The sequence below is a fragment of the Salvelinus sp. IW2-2015 genome, linkage group LG14 (genome assembly GCF_002910315.2).
Source record: "Salvelinus sp. IW2-2015 linkage group LG14, ASM291031v2, whole genome shotgun sequence".
Lineage (NCBI taxonomy): Eukaryota > Metazoa > Chordata > Actinopteri > Salmoniformes > Salmonidae > Salvelinus > Salvelinus sp. IW2-2015.
In genome coordinates, this window is record NC_036854.1 from 23,117,611 (window position 1) to 23,127,881 (window position 10,271).

A 10,271-nucleotide genomic window follows, 5' to 3' on the forward strand; every position below is an offset into this window, starting at 1 on the left:
CAGAGCTTGAGATGATCTGCAGAGAAGAATGGGAGAAACTCCCCAAATACAGGTGTGCCAAGCTTGTAGTGTCATACCCAAAAAGACTGGAGGCTGTAATCACTGGAAAAGGTGCTTCAACAAAGTACTGAGTAAATGGTCTGAATGCTTATGTAAATATGATATTTCAGTTTTTTAATGACAAGAATTGACTGTGTATTGTGTGTAGATTGATGAGGGGGAAAACAATTTCATCAATTTTAAAATAAGGCTGTAACGTAAAAAAAAATGTGGTGAAAGTCAAGGGGTCTGAATACTTTCCAAATGCACAGTAATTATTYACAACCTTGTAAAGATGAMCAAAAATGACTATATAAAATAAATAATACTATTTTGAGCTACGGTAAGCTACAATAAATGGGGAAATTGTATTTTATACTTCCAAGATGGCATTGCAGTGGGATGTGTGTATCTTTCTTTGTCTTATCCTGTGTCTCATCCCGTGTAAATAGCCGGTCTTCTTCACATATATCTTAATCTCACTTTCTATCTACGATCTAAATATACTTTCCTGCAACCTGCCTCACCCAATGTGGTACTGATCTGCTATTGTTATTCCTTATAACTGGAACTTCCATCAGAAGCAGACCAGAAATCTGGTCCTTTTATTCTCTGTCCCCAACATACTAGACGACCAGTTTTTTTAGCCTTTAGCAGTACCCTTATCCTACTCCTCCTCTGTTCCTCTGGTGATGTAGAGGTTAACCCAGGCCCTGTAACCCCTAGTTCCCTCCATATTCCCTGTAACCGTAAAAGCCTTGGTTTCATGCATGTTAACATCAGAAGCCTCCTCCCTAAGTTTGTTATATTCACTGCTTTAGCACACTCCGCCAACCCTGATGTCCTAGCCGTGTCTTAATCCTGGCTTAGGAAGGACACCAAAAATTCAGACATTTCCATACCAAACTACAACATTTTCCGCCAAGATAGAACTGCCAAAGGGTGTGAAGTTGCAATCTACTGCAGAGATAGCCTGCAGAGTTCTGTCATGCTATCCAGGTCTGTGCCCAAACAGTTTGAGCTTGTACTTTTAAAAATCCACCTTTCCAGAAATAAGTCTCTCACTGTTGCCACTTGTTATATACCCCCCTCAGCCCCCAGCTTTGCCCTGGACACCATATGTGAATTAATTGCCCCCCATTTATCTTCAGAGTTTGTACTGTTAGGTGACCTAAACTGGGATATGCTTTACACCCCGGTCGTCCTACCTACCAGGTACAACCCTAAATCCGTAAACACGGGCACTCTCATAGATATCATCCTGACCATCCTGCCCTCTAAATACACCTCTTCTGTCTTCAACCAGGATCTCAGCGATCACTTCCTCAATGCCTGCATCCGTAATGGGTCTGAGGTCAAACGACCACCCCTCATTACTGTCAAACGCTCCCTAAAGCACTTCAGCGAGCAGGCCATTCTAATCGAGCTGGCCCGGGTATCCTGGAAGGATATTGACCTCATTCCGTCAGTAGAGGATGCCTGGTTATTCTTTCAAAGTGCTTTCCTTGCCATCTTAAATAAGCATTCCCCATTCAAAAAAATTAGAACTAAGACTAGATATAGGGCTGGAAACACTGTCACCACTGATAAATCTACAATAATCGAGAATATCAATAAGCATTTTTCTACGGCTGGCCATGCTTTCCACCTGGCTACCCCCAACCCGGTCAACAGCTCTGCACCCCCCACAGCAACTTGCCCAAGCCTCTCCATTTCTCCTTCACCCAAATCAAGATAGCTAATGTTGTGAAAGAGCTGCAAAATCTGGATCTCTACAAATCAGCTGGGCTAGACAATCTGAACCCTCTCTTTCTAAAATGATCCGCCGCAATTGRTGTCAACCTCTCTGTCGTATCGTCTGAGATCCCTAAAGATTGGATAGCTGCCGCGGTCATCCCCCTCTACAAAGGGGGAGACACTCTCGACCCAAACTGTTTCAGACCTATATCTATCCTACCCCGCCATTCTAAAGTCTTCGAAAGCCAAGTTAACAAACAGATCACCGACCATTTCGAATCCCACCGTACCTTCTCCGCTACGCAATCTGGTTTCCGAGCTGGTCATGGGTGCACCTCAGCCACGCTCAAGGTCATAAACGATATCATAGCCGCCATCGATAAAAGACAGTACTGTGCAGCCGTCTTCATCGACCTGGCCAAGGCTTTCGACTCTGTCAATCACCACATTCTTATCGGCAGACTCAACAGCCTTGGTTTCTCAGATAGAGTTCAGTGTGTCAAATCGGAGGGCCTGTTTTCTGGACCTCTGGCAGTCTCTATGGGGGTGCCGCAGGATTCAATTCTCGGGCCAACTCTCTTCTCTGTATACATCAATGATGTCGTTCTTGCTGCTGGTGATTCTCTGATTCACCTCTACGTAGATGACACCATTCTGTATACTTCTGGCCCTTCTCTGGACACTGTGTTAATAAACCTCCAGACTGGTTTCAATGCCATACTCCTTCCGTGGCCTCCAACTGCTCTTAAATGCAAGTAAAACTAAATGCATGCTCTTCAACCGATCACTGCCGGCACCTGCCCGCCCGTCTAGCATCACTACTCTGGACGGTTCTGACTTAGAATATGTGGACAACAGCAAATGCCTAGGTGTCTGGTTAGACTGTAAACTCTCCTTCCAGACTCACATTAAGCATCTCCAATCCAAAATGAAATCTAGAATTGGCTTCCTATTTCACAACAAAGCATCCTTCACTCATGCTGCCAAACATACCCTCATAAAACTGACTATCCTACCGATCCTTGACTTTGTCGATGTAATTTACAAAATAGCCTCCAACACTTTACTCAGAAAATTGGATGTAGTCTATCACAGTGCCATACGTTTTGTCACCAAAGCCCATATAATACCCATCACTGCGACCTGTATGCTCTCTTTGGCTGGCCCTCGCTTTATATTCATCGCCAAACCCACTGGTTCCAGGTCATCTATAAGTCTTTGCTAGGTAAAGCTCGCCTTATCTCAGCTCACTGGTCACCATAGCAGCACCCACCAGTAGCACGCGCTCCAGCAGGTATATTTTACTGGTCATCCCCAATGCCAACTCCTCCTTTGGCCGCCTTTCCTTCCAGTTTTCTGCTGCCAATGACTGGAACGAATTTCAAAAATCACTGAAGCTGGAGTCTTATATCTCCCTCACTAACTTTAAGCATCAGCTGTCAGAGCAGCTTACCGATCATTGCACCTGTACATAGCCCATCTGTAAATAGCCCACCCAACTACCTCATTCCCATATTGTTATTTTTTTGTTGTTGCTCATTTGCACCCCAGTATCTCTACTTGCACATTCATCTTCTGCACTTTCTATTGTGTTATTGACTGTACGTTTGTTTATTCCATGTGTAACTCGGAACATGTGTTGTTGTTTGTGTCYCACTGCTTTGCTTTATCTTGGCCAGGTCACAGTTGTAAATGAGAACTTATTCTCACCTGGCCTACCTGGTTAAATAAAGGTAAAAAAAAWATATATATATATATAAAATCAAATAAAAAATAATACAATTGCTCAGAGAATGAGAAGTATATATTTTTTTCAAAAAGGAAGGGGTACAAATTATTGACGGATGTTTGGTGTTATGAAGCTATTTTGCATCCATTGGTTCTGGGGCCTTCGTTAAGGTCAACGGCATCATGAACTTTACCCAGTACTAGGACATTTTTACCAAAAACATGGTTGCCTCAATCACAGATTAAAATCCACAATTTATTTTTTCATTATCCAATAATCGACCATAAAGGGAGACAGTGGGAATGGCCCGTCCGACGCCACCGCAACTTCGGCAGCCGCAACTGGCCCATCCGACGACTGCGCAACTTTGGCAGCGGGAACTGGTCCGTCCGATGCCGCTGCCACTTCGGCAGCTGCAACTGGCCATGACCGACCCTCACCGTGTTCCTGTGGTCTTCCTCGATGCTGGTGTCATTCCACTGCAGCGCGTCGAGGGGGAGGTACTGTCATGGATCCCTCCGGTACTGTTGCTCATTCTGTGCACCAGTTCCGGAGGTCTATGTCACCGGCCTCTAGGCGGGACTGAACTGTGTGATTATGCACACCTGGTACCCATTCCCCCAAGATGAGAAATTGTATAAGTGTTCACTTTCGTTCACCATGTCTTGTCGATTATTGTTCCCATGTCCGTTGGTAGTGTGAGTKCCTATGCGTTGTTTCAGCTTCTGAGGTTGTGGACAGGTGTKTTTTATACTGATAACAAGTTCAAACAGGTGCCATTAATACAGGTAACGAGTGGAGGACAGAGGAGCCTCTTAAAGAAGAAGTTACAGGTCTGTGAGAGCCAGAAATCTTGCTTGTTTGTAGGTGACCAAATACTTATTTTCCACCATAATTTGCAAATAAATTCATAAAAAATCCTACAGTGTGATTGTCTGGATTTTTTTCCCTCATTTTGTCTGTCATAGTTGAAGTGTACCTATGATGAAAATTACAGGCCTCTCTCATCTTTTTAAGTGGGAGAACTTGCACAATTGGTGGCTGACTAAATACTTTTTTGCCCCACTGTAGCATTACAGCTACAAATCTGACGCTGGCTAGCTATTTTCATTGAAATCGTATGGCTAGTTAGCTATCTAGCAATAGTCTTCTGTCTAGCCTGTAACTAATGGTTGTTACGTTGTGGAAGAGAGCAATAGTTCTTTGTACTTGTCATTTGGTTGAGACTAACATTAGTTTAGAAAATAATTGTTCACTCTGTGTATATTTGTTATGTAATTGGTTGGCTTTGCTAGTTAGCAAGCTGAGATGTATTTGCTCAAGTTGGCTAACTTAGCTAATGTTTTAGGAGAACAGGCTAGCTACCTGCAAAATCTAGACAATACAGAATTGGGAGTAAGATTTGGCTGTTGCAGTGCCCAGACGAGGTCAGAGCAAACTGCTACAGAGATATAAAGGTCAGATCTCTATCTTGAGTAGCTATATTTCAAGGTTGAACCAATGCAATAGGTATTTTATTGGCTTGCTAAATGAGCTGCTTTTCCTGAAAATGTCTATCTGATAAAGTTGTTAGTTCTCGGAAATGTCAAGTACTCAAGCATCTGCAGACCAGCGAGGAGGAGGAGGAAAGCCTACAGAACAAGAATTACTAGCTAGTTATATCAGACAGACATTTTCAGAAAAGCAGCTCATTTAGCAAGCCAATACAATGTCTATCTTATAAAGCTACACTCTTAGAAAAAAAAGGTGCTACCTAAAAGTTAAAAAGTTATAGTACAACAGGTTGTTATTGTTCTTCCTTGCTCATCCAAAGCAGGCTTTTCTCCTCCTCTTTAGATGCTTGACTACACAATCATCATGTTGTGGGCTGTAAAAACACAAGTGTAAACTTCCCTGCTGTTTTGGTCCTGCAGATATCACGTTATAGCTATTGAAGCACACCCGTGCACATGCACAGATGCTCTGTGCATACGCTGGGAGTGCGCCGTCTGGCATAGCGAGCATCTGCAACATCTGCTGCGCTGCTCGTGGCAACGTGATATCACTGAGTGTCGGTTTAAAGATATCCACATTCATAAGTGAGCCTAGAGATTGACACGCAATATCTTACAGCATGTGCAGCCCTCTAGCCTTGCAGCTATTACAAATGTACCTGTGCTAGCTAATTGTTTCTCACTGTATGCCTGATAAATATTAATCTTGCCTGTAGAGCTACAGTATGTCTAAGGCGTTCATTCATGTATAGTATAACGTTCCTTCTCTCCAGCTCAGGGTGTAGTTCAGAAGGGTTGAGTTCAGTAAGAGTTTTAAAAAGGAAACAAAAACAAGCATTTCTCATTGGACAAGGTCAGGTAGTCCCTACACGTTCCCAAATGAACATGATTTTATTTGTAGAGCTGACTGTAGGCTGGCTGCCACTCCCCAGCTCGACATGACAGGGAGACAAACTGCGTCAGAGTTCAGTTCAGTCCATGCTTCTATGGAAGGCCAAGAGTTTCAAATCGTCTTACCCGGAACACGTGATTGAACACCTGTGATTCTTTCACACTTGTAATTATAATAGTGTCAAATGTTATTTTTTGTACACGTGATTCTTTCACCTGTCCAGTGTGAAGTTAACAGGCGATTTGAACACTTGTTATGGTCATTTTTACACGCATTCATTACACCTGTTCAGTGTGCATTTACAGGTGATTAGAATGCTTGTTATGGTCATTTTCTAGACATCAGGACTGGGATTACTCACCATGGACTAGCAGAATCGTATTTCTTTTTTCACGACTCTGACGACCCCAAAGCGGAGGATATACGGCTCCCTCGGGAACAGCCCCCAAGCCTCGTGATCTTTGTGAAGAGGAGGCGGAGTTAGAGAGGCCCGGAGAGCGGGCTGCCTTCTGAGAATTCGAAGGCGATAGAATAAACCCCCACTTCCCTCAATTCTGCTAGCAAATGTGCAATCTTTGGACAATAAAATCGACGAGTTACAGGGAAGATTAATGCACCAACATTAAAAACTAACATCGTATGCTTCACGGAGTCGTGGCTGAACAACGACAATATCACCATAGAGCTGGCTGGTTATACGATGTACCGGCAGGATAGAACAGCGGCGTCTGGTGCATAACAGCTGGTGCACTATATCTAAGGAAGTCTCGAGCTATTACTCGCCTGAGGTTGAATATATCATGATAAGCTATAGACCACACTACCTACCGAGAGAGTTCTCATCCGTAATCTTCGTAGCTCTTTACATACCACCTCAGTCAGAGGTCGGCACGAAGATAGCATTGAATGAGCTATATTCCACCATAAGCAAACAAGAAAACGCTCACCCAGAGGCGGCACTCCTAGTAGCCGGGGACTTAAATGCAGGGAAACTTAAATCAGTTTTACCAAATTTCTATCAGCATGTTAAATGTGCAACCAGAGGGAAAATAACTCTGGACACCACACACGGAGACGCATACAAAGCTCTCCTTCGCCCTCAATTTGGCAAATCTGACCATAATTCCATCCTCCTGATTCCTACATACAAGCAAAAAATTTAAGCAGGAAGCACCAGTGACTAAATCAATAAAAAAGTGGTTAGATGAAGCAGATGCTAAGATACAGGACTGTTTTGCTAGCACAGACTGGAATATGCTTCGGGATTCCTCCAATGGCATTGAGGAGTACACCACATATGTCATAGGCTTCATCAATAAGTGCATTGATGACGTCGTCCCCACAGTGACTGTACGTACATACCCCAAACAGAAGCCATAGATTACAGGCAGCATCCGCACTGAGATAAAGGCTAGAGCTGCCTCTTTCATGGAGCGGGACTCTAACCCAGAAGCTTATAGCAAATCCCACTTTACCCTCCGACGAACCATCAAACAGGCAAAGCATCAATACAGGACTAAGATCAAGTAGTACTACACTGGCTCTGACGCTCGTCGGATGTGGCAGGGCTTGACAACCCTTACAGACTACAAAGGGAAGCACAGCCAAGAGCTGCCCAGAGACACAAGCCTATCAGACGAGCTAAACTACTATGCTCGCTTCAAGGCAAAAAACACTGAAACATGCATGAGAGCACCAGCTGTACCGGAAGACTGTGTGATCACGCTCTACGCAGCCAATGTGAGTAAGACCTTTAGACAGGTCAACATTCAAAAGGCCACAGGGCCAGACGGATTACCAGGACGTGTACTGCGAGCATGCGCTGACCAACTAGCAAGTGTCTTCACTGACATTTTCAATCCCTCCCAGCCCGAGTCTGTAATACCAACATGTTTTAAGCAGACCACCATAGGGCCTGTGCCCAAGAACACTAAGGTAACCTGCTTAAATGACTACCYACCKGTAGCACTCARGTCTGTAGRCATGAAGTGCTTTGAAAGGCTGGTCATGGCTCACATCAACACCATCATCCCAGAAACCCTAGACCCACTCCAAAATGCTATTCATTGACTACAGCTCAGTGTTCAACACCATAGAGCCCTCAAAGCTCATCAATAAGCTAAGGACCCTGGGACTAAACACCTCCCTCTGCAACTGGATCCTGGACTTCCTGACGGGCCTCCACCAGGTGGTAAAGGTAGGTAACAACACATCCGCCACACTGATTCTCAACACAGAGGCCCCTCAGGGATGCGTGCTCAGCCCCCTCCTGTACTCCATGTTTACTCATGACWGCACGGCCAGGCACAACTCCAACACCATCATTACATTTACCGATGACACAACAGTCCGATCACCGACAACAACGAGACAGCCTATAGGGAGGAGGTCAGAGACCTGGCCTTGTGGTGCCAGGACAACAACCTCTCCCTCAACGTGATCAAGACAAAGGAGATGATTGTGGACTACAGGAAAAAGAAGACAGAGCACACCCCCATTCTCATCGACGGGGCTGCAGCGGAGCAGGTTGACAGCTTCAAGTTCCTTGGTGTCCACATCACCAACAAACTAACATGGTCCAAGCACACCAAGACAGTCGTGAAGCGGGCACAACAAAACCTATTCCCCCTCAGGAGACTGGAAAGATTTGGCATGGGTCCTCAGATCCTCAAAAGGTTCTACAAGCTGCTCCATCGAGAGCATCCTGACTGGTTGCATCACCGCCTGCTATGGCAACTGCTCGGCCTCCGACCACAAGGGACTACAGAGGGTAGTGCGAACGGCCCAGTACATCACTGGGGCCAACCTTCCTGCCATCCAGGACCTCTATACCAGGCGGTCAGAGGAAGGCCCTAAAAATTGTCAAAGACTCTAGCCACCGTAGTGGCCGGAGTGCCAAGTCTAGGTCCAAGAGGCTGAACATCTCCTGAACAAGTCCTGAACATCTAGTCAAATGGCTACCCACACAATTTGCATTCCCCCCCCCCCTCCACACCACTGCCACTCTCTGTTGTCGTCTATGCATAGTCACTTTAATAACTCTACCTACATGTACATACTACCTCAACTAACCGGTGCCCCCGCATATTGACTCTGTACCGGCTCCCCCCTGTATATATTGTCATTTTTTACTGCTGCTCTTTAATTACTTGTTACTTTTATCTCTTCTTATCCATATTTTTTTAAAACTTTTTATGGCTGAAGGGGCAGTACTGAGTAGCTTGGATGAAAGGTGCACAGAGGTGCCCAGAGTAAACGGCCTGCTCCTATGTCATAGTTGCTAATATATGCATATTATTATTAGTATTGGATAGAAAACACTCWGAAGTTTCTAAAAWTMTTTGAATTATGTCTGTGAGTATAACAGAACTCATATGGCAGGAAAAAACCTGAGAAGTTCCACTTTCTGTTTGGATTTTTTCTGGGGGTGGCAGATTTTCAACCAAGCTCTCATTGAAATTACAGTGAGATATGGATGAGTTTTGGAACTGGCGCGTTCACGTGAGAGGGAGCTCCGTTCCATCGGTCAACTGAAGTCAATGTAATTCTCCGGTTGGAACGTTATTCAAGATGTATGTTAACAACATTCTAAAGATTGATTCAGTACATCATTTGACATGTTTCTACTGACTGTTACGGAACTTTTGGACATTTCGTCACGTTATAGTGGACGCGCTTTGTGACTTTGGTTAGCGCGTTTGGTAAACAATTCCAAAGTAGCTAATTGGACATAAATAACGGCCATTATCGAACAAATCAAGCATTTATTGTGGACCTGGGATTCCTAGGACTGCATTCTGATGAAGTTCATCAAAGGTAAGGAAACATTTATCATGTATTTTCTGGTTTCTGTTGAGTCCAACATGGCGGCTAATTTGGCTATTGTTCTGAGCTCCGTCTCAGATTATTGCATGGTTTATTTTTCCGTAAAGATTTTTTGAAATACGACACAGCGGTTGCATTAAGGAGAGGTATATCTATAATTCTTTGTTATAACTTGTATTATCATCTACATTTATGATGAGTATTTCTGTTGAAACGATGTGGCTATACAAAATCACTTGATGTTTTTGGAACTAGTGAATGWAACGCGCCAATGTAAACTCAGATTTTTTTATATAAATATAAACTTTATCAAACAAAACATGCATGTATTGTGTAACATGAAGTCCTATGAGTGTCATCTGATGAAGATAATCAAAGGTTAGTGATTAATTTTATCTCTATTTCTGCTTTTTGTGAAAGCTATCTTTCACTGGAAAAATGGCTGTGCTTATTGTGGTTTTGTGGTGACCTAACATAATCGTTTGTAGTGCTTTCGCTGAAAAGCATATTTGAAATCGGACACTTTGGTGGGATTAACAACAAGATTACCTTTAAA